The following is a 25485-nucleotide window of genomic DNA, read 5'->3' on the forward strand; positions in this document are numbered from 1 at the left end:
TCTCACCACATCACTGACAGCATCATTTTTAGGATCGTAGCAACTCTCATTACATCACTGTAGCATCATTTTGAGGTCTTTAGCAACTCTCACTACATCACTGGAGCATCATTTCTTAGTTGAGAAGAAACTCTCATTACATCACTTTTGCATCATTTTGATCTTAGTCGCAAGTCTTACTGTATTATTGACAGCATCATTTTGAGTTTTGTAGCAACTCTCACTGCATCACTGGAGCATCATTTTATCCTTGAGATTGGGGACCAATAATTTTATTGTCCATTTTGGGGACATGTACTGTACACACACACACAGATTTATGAAAGTCACTTTCAGGTGCCTGAAATTCCTTTGGGGACTAAAGTCTAGAAAAGTAATTTGAACATTTGTGTGTACTTTGTTTATTGATGATAAGATTTACACCGACCAAGTCAGCCATATTGGCACCACAATCCAATTGGCATGTCAATAAACATCACCCAGTAAACCAAGGTCTTCTGTCTAAATGTATGTCACTGAAACATACTGTATTGTATTGCCTCACACTTACAGCATACAAGGATGCATGGCGTGGGTGGAACTGCCTGAATCTCTTCTGCAATGGAAGTTTGGTCAACCGTGTGGAACATTCCTGCACGATCCCCTTTGAGTGGGAAAGTAGCATCAACACAGCACCACGTGGTCCACCAGCAGCTTGGATTTCTGCTCCTTGTCTTGTAGTTCCACTTGACTTCTCCAAGGGAAGAGACTGCAAATAGTCAAGAACTCTGGGAAATTTGGTGGCTGTGGCCTCCTCAAATTCCACATTGATGTGGACACCAGTTCAGAGTTTGAAGTGCAGTTATCAACTCTGCACTGAAGTTGTTTCGTTAAAGGATAAATGATTTCCATTGTCCAATGATTATTTTACATTCCAATCCTCTAAAGTGATGGACTGATACTGGAAATATGCAGAAATTCTCTATTGTTCCAAGTACAGATTCTGTGTTTATACATTGTTGTAGTTTTTATACTTGGAGAAACCAGAATCTAACAGGAAATCACTGTAGAAAGTTGGCTCAGTTTCATAAAGTAACAACTAAATAGCTTCAATTGACAGTGATTGACCTTAAACTTGGCTATTTTGATGGACTATGCTTGCTTTTCAACTGTCAAATGAACTTTTTAATGGGAAATTCCTGCTCATAGACTGGTTTGTTTCATAAATGAACCAGTAAGAGCCCTGAACTTAGAGAAGAACCTGAAAGGTCCTTGTTCTTCATGTGTTTTTCCATGATGGGCCTGTTTTCCTGCAGTTGAATGCACATTTATCAACACTAAATGGACTGTAATTTAATGAGTTGGGACTGTGAAACCTGCTGTGTATTTTTACAGTTTGTTCCATGTAATTTTGTGGAACAGTTCATTACTGTAATTTGCCGGTATTCGTCTGGAAACTCTGCTGCCAGACTTTTTACTGTTTTTTTAGAATTTTTTTTCTTGACAGTGTACACAGAGGTCTGGTGGTTGAGCCGGGGCATTTTTACAAGCTGCTACCTGAAATTAATGCATTTCTTCATTCAAAAGACAAAACGGTCCCAGAGCTGATCGACCCAGAATGGAAATGGCACCTCGCATTTTGTGTTTGTGTCCCACAACATTGTCTGGCAGACAGTTGACCTGTCAATCACACACAGAGTCCCGCCCCCACACAGCTGAGAAACGCAGCTCTCAGCAGCTGCCCCAGTCACACAGAAGATAGACGCGTTTCCTGGTTGGCGAGTGCAGACACAACTTCTCTGAGTGCAGGATTCACTTCTCTCATTGCTGTTAGTTCACTGTTGAAGTTTTATTCCTCCACCAACCTGCTTCTGTCTGGAAAGAAACAAATAACTGGAGTGCTGTACATCAACAGACTTGGAGTTTGGACACGGACGAATGAAGTTTGGCTTTTTGTTTCTTCCATCAGATCAGAGCTGATAGGAAAAACAATCAGGTGGTTTTATTAAACCAGCAGTGAGCTGGACTTCAGCCCAGGTCCTCAGTCCCACTGTCAGTTCACTTCAACATGAATGAACAAAATCCAACCCTCACCTGGCCTGGAAATAAATAACAATTGCATAACAATAACTCCTTTATTTCTCTCCTGTTCAGGTCCAGTTGGACTCCATCCATCATCCATCGTCATCTTCCGCTTATTCCTTACTATTAAGGGTCGCGGGGGGGCTGGAGCCTATCCCAGCATCTACGGGCAAGAGGCAGGGTACACCCTGGACAGGTTGCCAGTCCCAGTTGGACTCATTCATCTCTATTTGTTAGGATTTCACTTCATGAGTTCAGAAGCATCTTCACATGAGATGCTGGTTCCTCAAATTGATTGATCGTTGAATTCTGAGTTTGATGTCTGAATTCTGTCTTTGATCTCTGGGTTCTGTGCATTGAATTCCTGCTCCAGTCTTTGATCTCTGACTGATTCTAAACTCATCAAAGGATCACATCATCATCTTGGTCCAGACTCCAGATGGTGATTTTACCAAGTGCACCACAGTCCTTGTTGCTGTCTGCTGTTGGGTCACAGCAAAGTAAGGAAACAGCCTGACGGTCCTCAGGAGGAAATTCAACAACCTCCAAAGATGGAGGTGAATCTAGACCTGCTCATGTTGGCCATCCTTGATGAACTTGGGCGGTACTCTGGTGCAGGGATGAGGTCATGGAGCTGATCTGGGAGCAGTCCTGATGTTAAATGCTGTGATGAAGGACAGTGTGGAGGCAAAATGGACAAAATGAGCCAACATCAAATAAAGTTGTAAACCTGTTTGAAGTCTTATTTTGTGTCTGATGGCCATTTTTGAAATCACTAATGATTTTTTGACTGAACGTCCTGGATCCTGTGGTGCCTGATGAGGAGACAACTTGAGTACAGAGTTGGAGAAGAGGGTTTTTGGAGGGGAGATGATTTTTGCAGTGCTACAAGTCAATAAAATGTCATCATGTTTCAAAATGTCCTCACTAAGATGGTTATTAATTCCTCATTCTCAGCTGCTACAGCCTTTAAAGAAACCCTTTGACTGGTGGATCTAACAAAGATCAGATGTTGTCTCCTCTAGAACATCAACAGCTTAACGTTGTGGGCAGGACTCCTACCTGAGCAGGGAGACCCCAATGGATTTCTAGTCCTGATAGGGAGAGGGAGCCTCCTGGGTCACGGAGTGGGGAACCTGATAGGGAGTGGGACGATCCGCCCATTGTGGGTGATTGACAGGGCAGGTTTGATCCATGTTTTCATTTTCAAAAGTAATTTTGAATATTTGTGGAAAGTTCGCCCACCTTGAACATGGAGAAGATGTCTTCTGATAGTGAATCGACTGTTGTCACATTTAAGGATCACTTTAGCAGATAAGATGAAGACTACGATGACCAGCCGGAGATGCCGGGGATTGAACCCAGGGCCTCACACATGCTCAGCATGCGCTCTACCACTAAGCTACATCCCCTCTGGTAGAGTCACTGTTTAACTGGTGAATGAATTTCCAGTTGATTTTAGGAAACCTAGAAGTTCCTCAGGTGCCATCAATCTTAAGTCACTCCTTCACTTTGTGTGTGGTTCAAAGTCAGTGGTTTCATCAGAGCTCAACAACAGAACAAGCTGAAGTCTTCTGGAGAACGAGGGCACCGATCCCACCACCTCTCACATGCTAAGCTAGCACTCTACCATTGAGCTCCTTCCTCTGCTCAGCAACATAACAGATAATGCAGGTTGACCTTCAGGCTGCTGGGAGGTCAACACCTGAAATATTTCCAGGATTCTGTCGTGTTGGTAGAAACAGTTTGAGGGAAGGAAACCCTCAAACATGATGATGTCATTATTGAAGGCTTTACTGCTCCTAACCTTTGCTTGTTCTTCTGTGGTTGTGAGAGGTTCTGAGTGATGAATGGAAACTGAAGGTTTAGGCATCAGTTCAAAGTAGCAGGAGCTTAAGGGGACATTTCAGATTTGTTGAAGTTGAGTCCTACTGCCTTCTTGTTCATGATGATGGTGATGTCAGAGTTCTTGCTCAGAACGATCCATGCTGTTCCTCCTATTAGTTCTGGAAAGTTGGAGCAAAACGTCATGCAGGGTCACAGGGTCACGTGTTTTGTGTTATCAGCAGATTTAATCTATAGAGTGAGTGACGTGTGGTGTGTTTGTCAGCTTAAAGATCAAAGTTGTTGACGTACAAGAGAAGTACACACGTCAAAGCTGCTTCATTTTAATGAGTGAAACTGAAAATTAAGAGAAGAGTGACAACAAAAATGGAGTCAAGAAGTCGTCTTCAAAACACACACACACACTCTCTCACACACACTCTCACACACACACACACACACAAACACACACACACACACACTCACATAGTCATATACGTGCAGTCAAATGCCAGTAAATTCTGAGTATTTTTGAATCCATTTTCATTTCACTCTTCTCTTTATGTTGCCCCCTGCTGGACAATAGGTTTAAGGTTAATGTGGAAAAAAAGCAGACAATAAAACCGACTATTATTGAAATGTCGGCGACTTCATTCGATCTGAAAGTTCATTGTTGACCAAACAGACACTGATACAACAGCCTTAAAGTCTACCTCCATCGGCTAAAGATGCCCCTGGATCATAAAGCACAGCTCGACTGCTGGCTAACATGCAGGCGTGGGCCCATCACTGAAATCAGCAGTCATGAAAAACTGTGCTAGGCCTCCAGACCCAAGCTTGAAGAGGTTTGAAAACTGGACCCAGGAGAATTTTAACTGAAAACCCCTGCTCTAGAGGATCTGAGGGATGCATGACTGCCCTCTGTTGACCCGTTTAATACAGGAATATCTGAGAAGTACTGAGGACGGCAAAGGGTGCTGATTGGCCAGCAGCCCCACACAGGTCAAAGGTCACCCCCACGGCGGACCAGTTTATTATAATAGTCACGACACCATCCGTTACAGTTGGGTTGGGTTCAGGCTCTTCAGCGCTTCTTATTTTTCCGTGAGCTCCTCCAGCTGCTGGTCCGTCTCTCCTCTTTTCTTTCTCTTCTGCTTACTTTTTTGTTTCTTTGTTCTTTAACTTGAAACAGAACTTCTCCTCTCCCCCTTTTCACGGTCACAATACTGTTGACCTCCCGTGAGCCTTGAATCTCCATCCTGACCAGCGGAGAGAAGCCCCCTTGTGCCTGAGAAGAGCATCGCGGATCCCAGTGGGAGCCACGGTCGTTGAGATGGAGGCTTGGTAGGCCGTCCCCCCACCAGGTTGTTGGAGAGGTTCCGTACATTGATGAGAACAATCCAGCTGAGAACGTGAGCAGGTCCTGTTGGTTGTCATGCTGTCACAGTAACAAAGACCAGTGCTGCATCTGTTCCGGCCTCAACTTCTGTCTCACTGCCAGCTCCACCTGACTCCCCAGACTCTGCTCAACCTCCATTCAGTAGTTTTCTTTGTTTGGAGGTCACTGACCCTTCATCCTGAACACCTTCTCACCTGCTACCTTTGCCGTCCACTTGAGTCTCAGATAAATCTTATGATTCATGTCTGATCCTCCATGTGCCTTCATTGCTTTACTGGTATTATTACTCTGTCTTACGCGCTTCCTTGTTTGTATTCAATCCTCTTAAAATTCCAGGAAGTGTTTCAACTGGTTTTTATATTTGTATGTAAGCCTCTGACCCTCAAAGAACTCACTGACAAGCTGGAACCTGAGACTGAGCGTTTCTCATTGGACTCTAAATTACAACCAGCGGTGCCCTGAGTAACAACTGTGTTAGCATCCTAAAGCTACATCATCACCACCAGCTGATCAAGTCACTACTCTGTACACAAGTCACTGTAACCTAGCAAAGTTGAACCTAGAGGAAAAGTACAGTTGAAGCCAGATGCAAACAGATGTTGATGTTTACTCTGTAGTCCTGGCAGCAAGTGTCCTTGGAGACGTCACTCCAGACACTGGCAGAGCTGACAGAGATGGTTTGACACAACTCATGATGTTACTGCACTGCAACAGTAACGGACCATCGATGGCATCGTGGTGATGGAGGAGGACAAAGAATTCTGTCATCAAGTTTTGTTCATGTTTTGTAAATGTTCTTCTTGATCTCAGCATTTAGTCTTTGATGTCACAGTGCCAGAACGGACCAAAGCTGCCTGTGTCAGAGGAAGCAGAATGACATCAGCATCAGGACATTCAGAGCCTTCAGAAACGTGGTGATGGTTTCACCAAAGAGGGACCAGTTCAGTAAATGTGGTCAGGCTTCTGAGAGTCTGGGTTCAAGATGGAGTTCGGGGTTTTAGCGACTCAGAAAAACTGTTTGTGGCTCAGAAAGCAGAGGAGGGCTGATGAAGAGACCTCACAATGAGTGTCATCAAGGAGGAGGAGGTAGTAGACATCACATGGGGGGGGGGGTAGAGCAGCAAGAAGAGAGAGAAGGAACAACTTGATTGAATAAAACAAAGACAAACAATCAAAGAGAGTCAGAGCAGAGGGAGCGGCCCTGAGTCACAGTGAATGGTGGAGTTTGATGATCCATCATTCATCTCCTTTAAATGCTGTCAGGGAGGGAGAGCCGTCTGCTGGTGGTGGTGTTCATTCCTCAGTGGGAGCCTCTATGGTTGATATTCTACTACCCTCTGGTGGTGAGGCAGTGGGGATGCAGGTGATCTGCTGGTCTGGTTGAACGTGAGTGGACAGAAACCTTGTTGAGGTGACTGGGAGTTCCTGACTGTGGTGAGCTGCCTTGCTCCTCCTCAGGTCTTCATGGTGGCTTTCTGCTGGACTGTTGTTGAAGGGAACATGGCATCCTATCATTTTCAGCTCTGACATCTGGACAGTGGACAGATGTGACATCATCATGGTCTCACTGCCTGCTTTGTTCATGGATCAATAGAACGTTGTGTTGGAACCTTTATTGTAGAACTGCTATGAGCTGAGAGCTCAGTGTTGTTGGAACAACGCAGCTCCACATGGGACTGATGTGATGAAGAGGTTTTTATTGAGCTGAAGCTGGAGAGCAACAATCAAAATGGAGGAGCAAACATAATGTCTGGTCTCTCTCTCTTCTCTTCCCCACCTCTCTGTCTCCTCTCCTCCCTCACCTCCATCTCTCTCCAGCCCTTTTTAGACAGAAAATGTGCCAAATTTGCCGTCTCGTCTGTGTGAAATGGAGGCGTAATATTCCTCTTTTTGAAAAGACACCCCTTGGTGGGCATCAACACTTGATGTGATGTGCAGCTCACACAACCTCAGTCATTGACAACGCAATGACTGAGGTTGGCAGAGCGGGGCAACAACAGACTCTTGAACTGAAACCCAGGATGGAAACCATCTTGGAGCAGTTGGCCGCTCTGCAAAGAGGAGAGTGATGTTGAAGACCAGAAATTTAACTTTACAATTTGGATTGGACTGAAAGAGAAGACAGATTGGAATGTGTTCTCCTCCGCCCAAACCCAAACACAGCTTCCTTATCGGCTGCTGAAGGTCGGCCGCCCCATTGTTTATCCTCCAGGAGAACTCCTTCTGTCTTGGTGACGTAAATGGCGCGTACTATCCTCCCCTCCCCTTCCCCCGTGTGTTCCTGACCCCTGCCTCTGCCCTCTCCACCTCCCTTGGGGTGGCAGCGCCGACCTTGTAGTCTGGCTGCAGGCCTCACTCTCACTTGCCTCCATTGGGACAACGGACTGTTCAAGTTCAGCGTACATACACAACCATTATTACGATTAAACTGTGCATTCAGGGAACATTAAAGTGGTTTCAATCGTATTCACCAGGTTGATTTCAGTTTGTAGACGTTAATGATAAATCTTCTATACAAACCAAAGTTAAACACGGTGTTCCTCAAGGTTCAGTGCTGGGGCCAATACTCTTCACTTTATGTATGCTTCCTTTAGGTCATATTATTGGGAAACAGTCCATAAATTTCCATTGTTACACAGATGATACTCAATTATATTTATCAATAAAGCTGGATGAAGGCCAGCAGTTGTCTAAAACTCCATGTATGAGTTCCATCTAGGCTGGACTTTTGTAATTCTTTATTATCAGGCTGCACCAACAAGTGATTAAAGACTTGACAGCTGCACATGTATTGACAGGAACCAGGAAGAGAAACCATCGTAACAATAACATACACTCATGTAAGATAGTCTGAAGACACTCAAAGATAATTCAGTGTTTGATCAGTGATCAATACGTCAATATAAAGATCAGTAAGTGGTACCAGGTGGATCTTTCCATGGTGACCTCAGAGAAAATAAGATCAGCCCTCTCACCGTCATATCCAATGATGGCTCCATTATGTCGGGTTAACTGAGTTCATTTCCTGCTGCATTATCTGAAAAACGCTTTCTAAAACCAGAACCTCCAAGTTGGGTCTGAACGACCATGATAAATTGCATTATCTACTCAGTTTGAGTCACACCAACACAGAATGGACAAAGGACATTTTTCTGTTGTGTTGTTTCATGTTTTCCTCATCTAGGAAGTTTTTGCAACTAATTCAGCAAGACAAATGTCTCTCAAGTGTGTGTTCTCCTCATGTGTCTTTTCAGACATCCTTTTTCTGAAAATCTTTTGCAACAAAATGCACAGGGGAATGTTTTCTCCCCAGTGTGCGTTTTCATGTGCTTTCCCAGATTTCCCTTTTGTGAGAATCTTTTGCCACAAAGTGCACAGGGAAATGGTTTCTCCCCAGTGTGCACGTTCAGGTGCCTTTTCAGATGTCCCTGTTCTGAGAATGTTTTGCCACACACTGAGCAGCCGAATGGTTTCTCTCCAGTATGTCTTCTCATATGTCTATTCAGACAACCCCTTTCTGAAAATCTTGTGCCGTAAACTGAGCAGGGGAATGGTTTCTCTCCAGTATGGGCTCTCCTAATGTGTCTTTTCAGACAATCCCTTTCTGAAAATCTTGTGCTGCAAACTGCGCATGGGAATGGTTTCTCTCCAGTATGGGCTCTCCTAATGTGTCTTTTCACACTTGCCTTTTCTGCAAATTTGGTGCCACAAACTGAGCATGGGAATGGTTTCTCTCCAGTATGTGTTCTCTTCATGTGTCTTTTTAGATATCCATTTTCTGAAAACCCTGTGCCGCAAACTGAGCACGGGTATGGTTTTTCTCCAGTGTGTGTTTTCATGTGTACATCCAAATTCCTTCTGTAACTAAAACCTTTACTGCACTTTGAGCACCTAAAGGGACGCTCATCCTCACTGACTTCTGTCTCAGATTCAGAAGGACCAAGGGTCACGTTCCTGATGATCTCTGATTCTCTTCCAGTCTTTAGTTTTTGTTCTTTTGAGCTGCAATGACTCGCTTCCTGTCCTGGGCTCAATTTCTGAAGCATATTCCTCCTTGAGCCAAAGGGTTCCTTGTGCTCAGAAGTGGCCGTGTTATCAGGTCTGACCCAATCATCCTCACTGACTTCAGTCTCAGCTTCAGAAGAGTCTGACATCTGGTCTTCAGTCTGGGGTTGTACAAGTGGATCTGGATCTACCTTGCTGGCTGGTTCTGGTTCTGGTCCTCCACACTCTTCTCCATCAGCTTCTGTTTTCAGAGGATGAACTGGGCTGCTGCTCAGAGACTCTTCTTTCAAGTTCTCCTCAGTTAGACTCTGGTGAAGCTGTGGGAACTGAGGTTTCTCTTCGTCCCCTTCACTCTTCACAGGAACCAGAGTGAAGGGGAACGTGGTGATATCAGCCTCCTCCTGCCCTTGAAGCTGCCCTCCCTCCTCACTGATCCTGAGCTCCTCCCACTCCTCTTTAATGTGGGGGGGCTCTGGGTCCTGCAGCTCAGGGGGAACCTCTTCTTTAATCACCAGCAGCTGCTCCACATCTGGAGGACACAAACAGCAACATCAGAAATCTCTTCATTTGACTCTGAAACAGCGGAGCAACAGACAGAAACAGAAATCAACTCAATGAAAAGAGACGTCCTGCCACTGACGACCAGTCAGCAAACTGGGAACAGAAACGCTGGCTTCAGATGCTTGGATCAACGTTGGGTCACCCAGGTCAAAGGTCATAGGTCCCCTCTGCTGAATGGTTTTGTCCATTCATGATCACATCTGCTAGTCAGAATGTTCATTTCTAGAATGAGACCCTGTAGGAGAATGAGAGTTCAGTCCCTAGAACCAGAGGTAACCTGTACCGATGCTAAACATGTCAGCCCACCCAAACACAGCAACATGCAGTCAGCCAAGGTCGAAGATTAGTTTATTAATAATAATCAGGAAATGTGTCTTTCCTTCCCAGTAACTGAGGAAAACTCTGGCTGGGACAAAATTTGTAACGTGTAACCTATGAGATGTTTCTCCGTGTTTCTTAGTTTTGTTTTTTTCTTCCAAACAAATACAAAAAGCAGTAGAACTACGGCGGGAAGGACGCAGCCTGGAAACCAAACAGCGCCATCTACATGTTGGTCAGGAAGCAGCCAAGATGGCGCCCAGCGTGTCCCGAGCCAGGTGAGGTTTTAAGGCTCCACCAACACCGAATAGCCGTCAACTACGAAACACTTCTACGTTGTTCCATTCCTGCTCAGACGGTCTGAGCACAATGACCCGGATTACGGACACAACCAGACCGGAGACACTTGCTGGCAGGACTGCGGTCTCTCGGTTCTCCTGGTCAGTGTGGGGGGACTCACCTGCTCTGTCCAGCCTGACTCGGGGCTTCAGCATGGCATCGAGCAGCAACCTCTGCCGGCGGTTCTACCGCTCGTACTCCGCCACGGTTTCCTCCAGCAGAGCCCCGATCTGCTCCGCGGCCGCCGCCAGCCGCTCGGTGAGCAGCGCTCTCAGCACCGGGACTCCAGCCGCTGAGTCTCCTTCTCCCAGCTGCAGCAGGAAGTCTTCAGCGGCGGCGAGGATCCGCTCCTGGACCGACACCCGCAGCAGCTGCGCGGCGCACATGTTGATGTTCTACCGGCGCCACTCAGCCTTCAGGAGACAAAGACCGAGGCCTTCCGCTTCTTTTCTTCTTCTTCTTCTTCTTCAAAACGAGCAGAGTCCAAGCTCTGTTCTCTGAGCCACTCCAGACTCGCTAACCTGGTAGCAGCGGTAGTGATGAGTGGAGTGATCCAGGATTTCGTTTTGAAAAACGGTTATCGATGACGTATTTAGTGACGTCCAAAGCCTCGCCGGCCGGCAGTGACCACATGACTGATTCAAGACCTGGTTCTCCGGTTTGGCGTGAGATTCTAAACCACTAAATCCTGATTTATGCTTCTGCGTCGCGTCGACGAAAACCCCAACAAAATCCTGCCTCCGTGTCGCGTCGACGCGTGGTGACTTCAACGTCGAGGACTGTGATTGGTCCGCTCAGAACGTCATTTCCGGTTCAATCGCATCACAAAAACACCGCCATTTTCAAAGTTTCTGTGGTGAAAGCTCCAAGAAAAAATGGACCAAGCCGAAGAAAGGATTATTGGCGGCACTACAAAGACTGACAAATGGCCAACAATTGTTGTCTGTGACCGGAAGAAAACCAAGGAATCCGACAAGAGCCCCGTAAACAATACAAAGACAAAGCCACACCCCCTAGCGGCTTGGCGGTGAATTGCAGAGCAACGCGTTCCCTCGACGCAGAATAAACCAGGCTTTTCAGTCGCACCTGTTTTACGCCCCCGTGCCAGATAAGGACCCCCATCGGGCTGTGCCACTCTGGAGGGAGCGCGTCTCACAGTCAGTCAGCGGAACCATGCGGATCCGGGCCGGAGCTGTGGGAAGGAGCGCCAATTGTATCGGGTTGTTGTTTTCTGGACTGCAGCAGAACAGGAGCAGCCGGGACTGGAATGTAGAAGTAGGTTATCTTGAAGTTGACTCAGTTATGGTGAACGATATTGTGGTTCAACACTTTAATGAGCTTTAAGGCAAACATATTTCATGAGGAAACAACGCCGGAATTGGACGGATTTCAGCGGCACACAACAACGTATCCGATACACCTCATTGGAAACCTGGTGGTCTAAGACTAAGAAACACCAGTCACCATGAAGAAAGGAACTTTTAGCTGAGCACTCATGTTCTTTTCTGCAGGTTGAATGTGGCATTTGTTGGACTGAAGCGTCTCATCTCAACAAAAGCACCTCTTCAGTGCTGAGGCATGATGGGGCCAGGCATGAGAATGAAGTCCCAGATCCACCAGGATGAACTCAGGTGTACAGCCACTCTCCAACTGACTCACAGTTGCTTCATTGATCATTAATTCCTCTTCATTTCTTCTCTCCTTCATCTTTAACCATCCAGCTTCCAGGAAGCAGATGCTGGATGAGGCTCTGCTGAATTTGATCCTGAAGGACTGCCAGCCCCTCAGCACTGTTGAGAGGGAAAGGTTCAGGGAACTGGTTCAGGTCCTTGAGCCTCATATGTTTGCCAACCAGAAAGGTTTGTGTGGAAATGATCTAAAGCAGTAGTTGATATCTCCAGTTTATTTCATCTTGAATTTCAATGTATTGATTTACTCTGGGTGTCATTTTCAGACCATCAAACAAACGGTGGCCAAAAAGTACCAGGAGGAACGGGAAGGAGTGAAAAAGGAAGTCCAGCTGCCGTGTGGACATCTGTGGACATGGAGGCTCCCTTGGCTCTGACCTGTCACTGCATTCGTGAGAATGAATGTGTTGGGAGTGCAAGACTTTCCACAAAGTCACCCTGCTGACAGTTTGGCCCCAGTCCAAAGAGGCCTGATGGAGGACTGGGCCATCACCAACAAAGTCAAGTGTCTTGTGAGCGACGCAGCACCAAACATGACAGCATCCACTAGACAGCTCCAAATTCACCACTCAGTCTGCACTGCACATCGTCTGAATCTAGGAGTCAGAAAATCCTGTGATCAGATCCCCACTTCCATCATCAGACACAAAGCCAGGAACACTGTCACATCCTTCAGATCAGCACTACAGCCAAGGAGAAGCTGGCTCAGGTGCAGCAACAGATGGGAGGGCCAACCCTGAAACTCATCAGTGAGGTGCCAACACGCTGGAACAGCACACACAGCTGTCAGGGCTGCATGATGAGAGGGAACCAGTGTGGGAACCTCTGGCCTCTCTAAGACAGATTTGACTCCACTGACAGCTGAGGAGTTCACCACCATAGGAGAAGCACTTCTAGTAAACAGAGGTCATTCTAGTAGCCTGGTCCCTCTGTGGTTGAGCTATAATTTTAGGAAATATGGTCATTATTCAATGGTGACATCTCTCTGCTGAATAATGTAGAACTGAACGGATCCACTGGACCTTCTTTTTACAAACAGCAGCATGCAGCAGCTGTCCTGAGTGGAAAACTGCACATTTCTGTTGGTGAGAGTTAATCAAGCGATGGACTTTGTCTCTCAACAGAAGCTGTGTGGAAAAACCCTGCAGCTACGAGCGCTTCAGATTCTGAGAGTGATTCTTCCGCCATTGGCTGGTTTAACCTGGCGTCTGACCGTGGAGGTGGCCGAGAGGAGCGTGACATGGCTGCACAGGTAAATCAACTAAAGCAGAGTTAGTCTTTGGCAGCAGGCCAGGCCGACAAATGCTAATGTCTCTGACTGACTGACTGATGAAGTTGGACCATTGGTCAGCCACAATGATGCATGACCACAAATAGTGGCCTGGGTCTTTATGAAGCTGACATCACTGGAGCATCATTTTGATGTCATGACCAACTCTCCCTACATCACTGTAGCATCACTGAGTTTATTAGCAACTATCACTACATTACTGTTAGCATCATCTTGAGTTCATTAGCAATTCTTCCGACATCACTGTCGCAATATTTTGAGGTTTGTAGCAACTTTTACGACATTACTGTCGCATTATTTTGAGGTTCGTAGCAACTCTTACTACATGACTGTCAGCATCACTTTGAGGTTGTTCGAAACACTTCCTACATTACTGGAAGCATCACTTAGTTGATTAGCAACTATCACTGCATTACTGTTAGCATCATTTTGAGTTAAATAGCATTTCTTATGACATCACTGTCAGCATCATTTTGAGTTCATTAGCAATTCTTCCGACATCACTTTCGCATTATTTTGAGGTTCGTAGCAACTCTTACTACATCACTGTAAGCATCACTGAGTTTATTAGCAACTATCACTACATTACTGTTAGCATCATTTTGAGATCATTACCAATTCTTCTGACATCACTGTCGCATTATTTTGAGGTTCGTAGCAACTCTTACTGCATGACTGTCAGCTTCACTTTGAGGTTGTTCGAAACACTTACTACATTACTGTAAGCATCGCGGAGTTTATTCGCAACTATCACTACATTACTGTTAGCATCATTTTGAGTTCATTAGCAATTCTTACGACATCACTGTAGCATTATTTTGAGGTTAGTAGCAACTCTTACTACATTACTGTTGCATTATTTTGAGGTTAGTAGCAACTCTTACTACATCACTGTCAGCATCACTTTGAGGTTATTCGAAACGTTCACTACATCACTGTTGGCATTTTGAGATAATTTCCAATTCTTCTGACATCACTGTCGCATTATTTGGAGGTTCATAGCAACTCTTTCTACATGACTGTCAGCATCACTTTGATGTTACTCGAAACACTTACTGCATTACTGTCAGCATCACTTTGAGTTTATTTGCAACTATCACTACAAAACTGTTAGCATCATTTTGAGTTCATTAGCAATTCTTACTCCATTACTGTCACCATCATTTTGAGATCATTAGCATTTCTTACTACATCACTGTCTTATTATTTTGATGTTCATAGCATCTCATACTACCTTACTGTTGTAATATTTTAAGGTGCATGGCAACTCTTTCTACATGACTGTCAGCATCACTTTGAGTTCATTAGCAACTATCACTACATCACTGTCAGCATCATTTTTGAGTTCATTAACAATTCTTCCTACCTCACTGTAGCATTATTTTGAGGTTATTAGCAGCTCTTACTACATCACTGTCAGCATCATTTTTAGGTTACTTGCACCTCGAACCACATGACTGTCAGCATCACTATGAGGTCATTCGAAACTTTCACTCCATTACTGTTAGCATCATTTTGAGGTCATTAGCAATTATTACGACATCACTGTCACATCATTTTGAGATCATTAGATATTCTTCCTTCATCACTGTAGCATTATTTTGAGATTAGTTGCAACTCTTACTACATTACTGTTGCATTGTTTTGAGTTTAGCATCATTTTTAAGTTACTCGCAACTCTAACCACATGACTGTCAGCATCCCTTTGAGGTTATTCGAAACTTTCACTACATCACTGTTGGCATTTTGAGATAATTTCCAATTCTTCTGACATCACTGTCGCATTATTTGGAGGTTCATAGCAACTCTTACTACATTACTGTTGCATTATTTTGAGGTTCGTAGCAACTCTTTCTACATGACTGTCAGCATCACTTTGAGGTTATTCGAAACACTTGCTACATGACTGTCAGCATCACTTTGAGTTTATTAGCAACTATCACGAAAATACTGTTAGCATCATTTTGAGTTCATTAGCAATTCTTACTCCATTACTGTCACCATCATTTTGAGATCATTAGCATTTCTTACTACATCACTGTCGCATTATTTTGAGGTTCGTAGCAACTCTCACTACATGACTGTCAGCATCACTTTGAGGTTGTTCGAAACACTTACTACATTACTGTAAACATCACTGAGTTTATTAGCAACTATCACTACATTACTGTTAGCATCATTTTGAGTTTATTCGCAATTCTAACGACATCACTGTCGCATTATTTTGAGGTTCGTAGCAACTTTTATTACAAGACTGTCAGCATCACTTTGAGGTTATTCGAAACTTTCACTACATTACAGTTAGCATCCTTTTGAGATGATTAGCAATTCACATGACATCACTGTCGCATCATTTTGAGATCATTACCAATTCTTCTCACATCACTGTCGCATTATTTTGATATTCGTAGCAACTCTGACTACATTACTGTTGCATTATTTTAAGGTTAGTAGCAACTCTTACTACATTACTTTTGCATTATTTTAAGGTTAGTAGCAACTCTAACCACATGACTGTCAGCATCACTTTGAGGTTGTTCGAAACACATACTACAATACTGTCTGCATCACTGAGTTTATTAGCAATTCTCACTACATTACTGTTAGCATCATTTTGAGGTTTGTAGCAACTCTTACTACATCACTGAAGCATTATTTTGAGGTTTGTAGCAACCATTACTACATGACTGTCAGCATCACTTTGAGGTTGTTTGAAACTCTTACTACATTACTGTAAGCATCACTGACTTTATTAGCAACTATCACTACGTTACTGTTAGCATCTTTTTGAGTTTAATAGCAGTTCTTACGACATCACTGTCAGCATCATTTTTAGGTTACTTTCAACTCCAACAGCATGACTGTCAGCATCACTTTGAGGTGATTCGAAACTTTCAATCCATTACTATTCGCATCATTTTGAGTACATTCGCAATTCTTACTCCATCACTGTCGCATCATTTTGAGATCATTAGCAATTCTTCCGCCATCACTGTCGCGTTATTTGGAGGTCCGTAGCAACTCTGACGACATCACTGTCGCATCATTTTGAGATCATTATCAATTCTTCTGACATCACTGTCGCATTATTTTGATATTCGTAGCAACTCTTACCTCATTACTGTCAGCATCACTCTGAGGTTGTTCGAAACACTTACTACATTACGGTCAGCATCACTGAGTTTATTAGCAACTATCACTACGTTACTGTTAGCATCATTTTGAGTTTCATAGCAACTCTGACGACATCACTGTCGCATCATTTTGAGATCATTATCAATTCTTCTGACATCACTGTCGCATTATTTTGATATTCGTAGCAACTCTTACTACATTACTGTCAGCATCACTGAGTTTATTAGCAACTATCACTACGTTACTGTTAGCATCATTTTGAGATCATTAGCAATTCTTACGACATCACTGTAGTGTTTTTTTGAGGTTAGTAGCAACTCTTACTACGTGACTTTCACTATCACTCTGAGGTTGTTCGAATCACTTACTACATTACTGTAAGCATCACTGAGTTTATTAGCAACTATCACAACGTTACTGTTAGCAACATTTTGAGTTTCATAGCAATTCTTACGACATCGCTGTCAGCATCATTTTTAGGTTACTCGCAACTCTAACCACATGACTTTCAGCATCACTTTGAGGTTATTCGAAGTTTTCACTTCATTACTGTAAGCATCATTTTGAGTACCTTAGCAATTCTTCTGACATCACTGTCGCATTATTTTGAGGTTCGTAGCAACTCTTTCTACATCACTATAGCATTATTTTGAGGTTTGTAGCAATTCTTTCTACATTACTGTCAGCATCACTGAGTTTATTAGTAACCATCACTACATTACTGTTAGCATCATTTTGGATTCATGAGCAATTCTTACTACATTACTGTCAGCATCACTTTGAGGTTATTCCAAACTTTCACTACATTACTGTTAGCATCATTTTGAGTTTATTAGCAATTCTTACTACATGACTGTCAGCATCATTTTGAGATGATTAGCAATTCTTCCGACATCACTGTCGCATTATTTTAAGGTTCGTAGCAACTCTAACCACATGACTGTCAGCATCACTTTGAGGTTGTTTGAAACACTTACTACATTACTGTAAGCATCACTGAGTTTATTATCAACTATCACTACGTCATTTTTAGCATCATTTTGAGTTTAATAGCAATTCTAACTACATCACTGTCAGCATCATTTTTAGGTTACTCGCAACTCTAACCACGACTGTCAGCATCACTTTGAGGTTATTGGAAACTTTCACTCCATTACTGTTAGCATCATTTTGAGTTCGTTAGCAATTCTAACTACATCACTGTCGCATCATTTTGAGATCATTAGCAATTCTTCCGACATCACTGTCGCATTTTTTTGAGGTTCGTAGCAACTCTTACTACATCACTGTAGCATTATTTTCAGGTTATTAGTAACTTCCTACATTACTGTAAGCATCACTGAGTTTATTAGAAGCTATCACTAAGTTACTGTTCGCATCTTTTTGAGTTTAATAGCAATTCTTACTACATCACTGTCAGCATCATTTTTAGGTTACTTGCAACTCTAACCACATGACTGTCCGCATCACTTTGAGGTTATTGGAAACTTTCACTCCATTACTGTTAGCATCATTTTGAGCTCATTAGCAATTCTTACGACATCACTGTCGCATCATTTTGAGATCATTACCAATTCTTCTGACATCACTGTCGCATTATTTTGAGGTTCGTAGTAACTCTGACTACATTACTTTTGCATTATTTTAAGGTTCGTAGCAACTCTTACTACATGACTGTCAGCATCACTTTGAGGTTATTCGAAACTTTCACTCCATTACTGTTAGCATCATTTTGAGTTAATTTGCAATTCTTACTACATCACTGTCGCATCATTTTGAGTTTATTAGCAATTCTTACTACATCACTGTCGCATTATTTTGAGGTTATTAGCAATAATTTCGACATCACTGTCGCATTATTTTGGGATCATTAGCAATTCTTCCAACATCACTGTGGCATTATTTTGAGGTTCTTAGCAACTCTTACTACATTACTGTCAGCATCACTTTGAGTTTATTCGCAACTATCACTACATTACTGTTAGCATCATTTTGAGTTCATGAGCAATTCTTTCTACATCACTGTCGCATTATTTGGAGGTTCGTAGCAACTCTTACTACATGACTTACAGCATCACTTTGAAGTTGTTCGAAACACTTACTATATTACTGTAAGCATCACTGTGTTTATTAGCAACTATCACTCCATTACTGTCAGCATCATTTTTGAATTCATTAACAATTCTTCCTACATCACTGTCGCATCATTTTGAAATCATTAGCAATTCTCACGACATCACTGTAGCATTATTTTTAGGTTCTTAGCAATTCTTACTAGATTACTGTCAGCATCAATTTTAGGTTACTCGCAACTCTAACCATATGACTGTCAGCATCACTTTGAGGTTATTTGAAACTTTCACTCCATTACTGTTAGCATCATTTTGAGATCATTACCAATTCCTTCTCCATCACTGTCGCATCATTTTGAGGTTAATAGCAACTCTTACTACATGACTGTCAGCATCACTTTGAGGTTATTTGAAACTTTCACTCCATTACTGTTAGCATCATTTTGAGATCATTACCAATTCTTCTGACATCATTGTCGCATTATTTTGAGGTTCTTAGCAACTCATACTACATTACTGTTGCAATATTTTAAGGTTCATGACAACTCTTTCTACATGACTGTAAGCACCACTTTGAGGTTGTTCGAAACACTTGCTCCATTACTGTCAGCATCACTTTGAGTTTATTAGCAACTATCACTACATTACTGTTGGCATCATTTTTGAGTTAATTAACAATTCATCCTTCCTCACTGTAGCATTATTTTTAGGTTATTAGCAGCTCTTACTACATCACTGTCAGCATCATTTTTAGGTTACTCGCATCTCGAACCACATGACTGTCAGCATCACTTTGAGGTTATTCGAAACTTTCACTCCATTACTGTTAGCATCATTTTGAGTTCATTAGCAATTCTTACTACATCACTGTCGCATCATTTTGAGATCATTAGCCATTCTTCTGACATCACTGTCGCATCTTTTTTAGGTTTGTATCAACTCTTACTAAATTACTTTTGCATTAGTTTGAGGTTAGTAGTAACTCTTACTACATGACTGTCAGCATCACTTTGAGGTTGTTGGAAACACTTACTACATTACTGTAAGCTTCGCTGAGTTTATTAGTAACCATCACTACATTACTGTTAGAATCATCTTGAGTTCATTACCAATTCTTCCGACATCACTGTCGCAATATTTTGAGGTTCGTTGCATCTTTTACTACATTACTGCCGCATTATTTTGTGGTTCGTAGTAACTCTTACTACATTACTTTTGCATTATTTTAAGGTTCGTAGCAACTCTTACTACATGACTGTCAGCATCACTTTGAGGTTATTCGAAACTTTACTCCATTACTGTTAGCATCATTTTGAGTTCATTAGCAATTCTTACTACATCACTGTCGCATCATTTTGAGATCATTAGCAATTCTTACGACATCACTTTCGCATTATTTTGAGGTCCGTAGCAACTTTTACTACATTACTGTTGCATTATTTTAAGTTTTGTAGCAACTCTTACTACATGACTGTCAGCATCACTTTGAGGTTATTCAAAACTTTCACTCCATTACTGTTAGCATCATTTTGAGTTAATTTGCAATTCTTTCTACATCACTGTCGCATCATTTTGAGTTTATTAGCAATTCTTACTACATCACTGTCGCATCATTTTGAAATCATTAGCAATTCTCACGACATCACTGTCGCATTATTTTGAGGTTATTAGCAATAATTACGATATCACTGTCGCATTATTTTGGGATCATTAGCAATTCTTCCAACATCACTCTGGCATTATTTTGAGGTTCTTAGCAACTCTTACTACATTACTGTCAGCATCACTTTGAGTTTATTCGCTACTATCACTACATTACTTTTAACATCATTTTGAGTTCATTAGCAATTCTTACTACATCACTGTCGCATCATTTTGAGATCATTTGCCATTCGTCCGACATCACTGTCGCATTTTTTTGAGGTTCGTATCAACTCTTACTAAATTACTTTTGCATTAGTTTGAGATTAGTAGTAACTCTTACTACATTACTGTAAGCATCACTGAGTTCATTAGTAACCATCACTACATTACTGTTAGCATCATTTTGAGTTCATGAGCAATTCTTACTACATCACTCGCATTATTTTGAGCTTCGTAGCAACTCTTGCTACATTACTGTCAGCATCATTTTTAGGTGACTCGCAACTTTAATCACATGACTTTCAGCCTCACTTTGAGGTTGTTCGAAACACTTAGTACATTACTGAAAGTATCACTGATTTTATTAGCAGCTATCACTTCATTACTCTTAGCATCATTTTGAGTTCATTAGCAATTCTTACGACATCACTGTCGCATCATTTTGAGATCATTAGCAATTCTTCCGACATAACTGTCGCATTATTTTGAAGTTCGTAGCAACTCTTACATTACTGTTGCATTAGTTTGAGGTTAGTAGCAACTCTTACTACATGACTGTCAGCATCACTTTTAGGTTGTTCGAAAAACTTACTACATTACTGTTAGCATCACTGAGTTTATTAGCAACTGGCACTACATTACCGTTAGCATCATTTTGAGTTTATTAGTAATTCTTCAACATCACTGTCGCATCATTTTGAGGTTAGTTTCAACTCTTACTACATTACTGTCAGCATCATTTTGAGTTCATTAGCAATTCTTACTACATCAGTGTTAGCATCATTTTGAGATCATTAGCAATTCTTCCTACATCACTGTCGCATTATTTTGAGGTTCGTATCAACTCTTACTACATTACTGTAAGCATCAATGAGTTTATTCACAACTATCACTACATTAATGTCAGCATCATTTTGAGTTCATTAGCAGTTCTTACAAAATCACTGTCGCCTTATTTTGAGGTTCGTAGCAACTCTTACTACATGACTGTCAGCATCACTTTGAGGTTATCCTAAACTATCACTGCATTACTGTTAAAACATTTTGAGTACATAAACAATTCTTACTACATCACTGTCGCATCATTTTGAGATCATTAGCAATTCTTCCGAAATCACTTTCGCATTATTTTGAGGTTCGTAGCAACTCTTACTACATTACTGTCGCATTATTTTGAGGTTCATAGCAACTCTTACTACATGATTGTCAGCATCACTTTGAGGTTATTCGAAACTTTCACTCCATTAATCTTATCATCATTTTGAGTTCATTAGCAATTCCTACTAAATCACTGTTAGAATCATTTTGAGATCATTAGCAATTCTTCTGACATCACTGTTGCATTATTTTGAGGTTCGCAGCAACTCTTACTACATTATTGTTGCATTATTTTAAGGTTCGTAGCAACTCTTACTATATTACTGTAAGCATCACTGAGTTGATTAGCAACTATCACTACATTACTGTTAGCATCATTTTGAGTTCATTAGCAATTCTTCCGACATCACTGTAGCAATATTTTGAGGTTCGTAGCAACTTTTACTACATTACTTTCGCATTATTTTGAGGTTTGTAGCAACTCTTAGTACATGACTGTCAGCATCACTTTGAGGTTATTCGAAACTTTCACTCCATTACTGTTGGTATCATTTTGAGTTCATTAGCAATTCTTACTACATCACTGTCGCATCATTTTGAGATCATTAGAAATTCTTCCGACATCACTGTGTCAAGATCCCTGTCTCGTGTGTCCTGTTTTATTTTGTAGTCATGTCCTGTCTTCCTCACCTCCCTCCTGTGATTACCTCATGTGTCTCACCTGGGTGATTGCACCACCTGTGTCTCTTTTCCCCGCTTGTATTTAACCTGTGTGTCTCCTTAGTTCCTGGTCAGGTCATTGTCATCAGTTGTCGTTTTTTGGCTGTCATCATTTGTCTGCATTTGTCGTTATCACAGTTTTTTCTCGTCTCGTCTTGTCAAGCCTCCTGTCTCACGTCAAGCCTTCGGCCTCTCGCCACGCCTCAAGCCTTCGGCCTCTCGCCCCGCCTCAAGCCTTCAGTTCCGAATAAACCTCTTTTGCACCATTCCTACGGTCTGCACTTTGGTCTCATCATCCATCATATCCCGCATCTGACACACTGACGCATTATTTTGAGGTTGTTAGCAACTCTTACTACATGACTGTCAGCATCACTTTGAGGTTATTCGAAACTTTCACTGTGTAACAAAGTTGTTTCTGTGGCAGTTCCCAAAGAGGTAGAAAATGATCCAACACTGTATTTAGTTCATCAATGTACTTCTTGAATGTTAGTGATTGATCCGGGATGTCCTGCTCATGCATCCCAGGCAGAATCAATGACTTAGCTGCAAGTCACCTTTTTTGAACTCTTGAACATCTGGAAGTAGTTAAAGGGGTTTTACAAGGGGGTCCCACAAATCTCCTGAGCACCAGGACTAGTTGGTACCGTTCCGACACCAGGAAGGAACTCATAAATAGTGGAGATAACACAGATACACATTCCAAGAACAATTGTCTTTTAGATCTACGTAAGCTTATATCATGTATATGCTTGACTTGTAAGTATGCGTGAGTACAAAGTATTATTAAAAGATAATATATAAGACAACAGAAAAACACTTAATATTAGTTAATGAAGAGAGCTCTGGACCCAGGTGCTTCCATCTCGGAGGAATGAACAGCTCCCTTCCCTCCAGATACCTGCTGCCATACAAGAGACACAGCGAGGGGAACGTCAACCCCCCCCCCCAGAAGAACAGGGTCCTGAAGGGCTTGAGATCCTTTAATAAGCCAAGAAAGGGATTCCAGTCATGTAAGTGATTTCCTTTAGAGTCCCAGATATTCTGAGGTCACAGAACTGTAAAATGCTAACATTCTAATCATGATCTTACTAATTAATTAGCAAAGGAAAGGAATCCGGCCATGTCAGGGATCTCCTTTCATTCTGTAGAACCTCGCTTAGTTTCTTTATTGTTTGAGCACTCTCCTGTTCTATGTTTCTCTTATGTATCTTTTTCTATTATTTAATGTGAGTTCTTCAGAAATGAGCTAATGGAAATATATGACTGTGCAGCTGAAGATGACCTGTTGGTTTCTATGTTTCTCTGCAAACGTCAGGCAGAATGTGGAAGAGCGTCACAGCTGAGACGGTTAAAACCTTAGAGAATGTTTGCTCATGTTGTAAAAGTGCTATTCATGCAGAATAGGATGCTTATTCATGGACGTTACAATATATTTGGGTCAAACCACAGGAGCTGAAGTGTGTACCCTCATGCTCCAGGTTTCAAAGTTGTAAACTTACTTTGTGGTTGGCAGATTGATGTTTGTATGTGTTAATTTTAATAATCTGAACCATTTGACCTCAACCTGGGCGCCTATATTGAGATTTTGAGAATCCTTGGATGTGACATGACTCTACCTCCAATCTGTATGTCCCCTCCCCACGGTGATCAATAGCTGACTGTTCCTCAGAAACACCAGAGAACTTCTGATGCTCTATGAGTGCTGTAACTTCTCTCTCATGCATGAATAAAGTGTGTAAGGTTTGAGAAAGAGACCACGCCTCCTTTCTGTTCACTGCTCCGCCGGACGACCCCCCCACACTGGGCCACTGGACCACAATTAATGGTGACGAGGATGGGATCCTAAACACCTGAGGTTACAGACTCGATGCAACGACTCCACTGATCATGTAGACTGGTAGGAGAACACCTTTTACCAGTTACAGCAGCAGACTCCCAATAGCAAACCTACTCAGTCCTCCACCTCTGCTTGAGCAGCTGCTGCCAATGATGATCTCCAAAGTCCTGTTCCGTCACTTGGTGAACTGTCTAAGCTTCCTAAAAGAGAGCAGAACTTGTCTGCCTCACTCTCTCCCACTGCTCAATGGAGCCCTGCATTTAGAAGAAGAACTAGAACCTGGAAACCTAGGATACCAGGACAAAAATGTGTGTTAAATGATGAAGGAGAAGAAGTGATTAATGAAGAGGATTGTATCCTAGAAGAGGTAGAGGGGTTGAAGGCCAAGACCAACAGGAAGAGGAAACTGGCACCCCAGACCTCAGACTCAACAGGGCCCCAGACCAGGACCGCCTCTGAACCTGTGGCATCCCCCTCAACAATAGGACAGCACTTCAGTGTCTTCCAGTGTGTGAAACACTAAAAATGAAAAACAGAAAGTTGTAACTGAATGCTCTCAAATAACTCTAACTGCTGAACCTAAAGTTGAATTATCAGGAGATGGAAAATCTGCTGAACTCTTAGTGGACACAGGTGCAACAGTTTCCACCATTAATAAGTCAGATGCTAACCGTGTAGGATTAGTTCCTACTTCTGAAAATATAAAAACAGTAGCAATTGCTGGAGCAACTATGCAAAGTCCATTGGAGCACCAGCCAAAGTTCAATTTGGACTCATTTCATGAGAGCATCCATTTGTAATCACTGATAACTCACCAAGTAATCTATTGGGTCGGGATTTGTTCACCAAGTGGCGTGCAACTATTCATTGTTCTCCTGAAGGCGTTCATACCACAGTCCCTGACCATGACTCTAAGTGCTTCTTCAACATGCTACAGGCTGTAAATACAGGATGCTATTATTCTCTCATGTACTCCTTTTCAATCAGATGCTGACGGTGTCCTGGATTCAGACGGATGATTTCTTAGCAGGAAAAGAAGACCTGCCAGATCATTCCAGGTTAACAGGTTTACAAGACCTCCATGTAACTCTACATGTTGATATGACAGGAACGGATGTTGCCTACTTCAAACTGTTAGACCCAAATACGGGATCACAATTCTCTGTGTTCTCAGATACTTTGGCAAGAACCCCAAAAGGTGTTTTCTATCTACCAAACGTTGGAGGTTTGGCTTTGTCACTGTTTCAGGTTGATAAAACCTCGCCCCATAT

General features: G+C 42.3%; 1 non-coding gene across 1 annotated transcript; it reads right to left on the reverse strand.

Annotated features, from left to right (window-relative positions):
- Positions 1 to 3401: 3401 nt before the first annotated feature.
- Positions 3402 to 3473, reverse strand: trnaa-agc (transfer RNA alanine (anticodon AGC)). The gene has a single exon. It is a non-coding gene; the product is annotated as a tRNA-Ala (tRNA).
- Positions 3474 to 25485: the final 22012 nt, after the last annotated feature.

Source organism: Aulostomus chinensis, chromosome 1, assembly GCF_037954235.1.
Source record: "Aulostomus chinensis isolate RoL2024-O1b breed Wild chromosome 1, RoL_Achi_v1.0, whole genome shotgun sequence".
Lineage (NCBI taxonomy): Eukaryota > Metazoa > Chordata > Actinopteri > Syngnathiformes > Aulostomidae > Aulostomus > Aulostomus chinensis.